We start from the raw sequence: 205 nt of genomic DNA on the forward strand, positions 1-205 counted from the left end.
TAATCGGAGGGGAGGGGAGGGGGTTTTGGGGGGAGGGGAACGCCCCCCCCCGACGAAACCGGCGTCGGCGCGTCGCGTCACGATACGGCACTGGGCGGGCGGGGTTTAGTTGTTATTTTTGAAAGGGAAATTGATTCTTATTTTTTTTTATTATCATTATTCTTATTCGGCGGCAGAATGGACGAGACGGGCCCCCCCCCAATTT

The sequence above is a fragment of the Cariama cristata genome, unplaced genomic scaffold (genome assembly GCF_000690535.1).
Source record: "Cariama cristata isolate BGI_N322 unplaced genomic scaffold, ASM69053v1 scaffold23647, whole genome shotgun sequence".
NCBI lineage: Eukaryota > Metazoa > Chordata > Aves > Cariamiformes > Cariamidae > Cariama > Cariama cristata.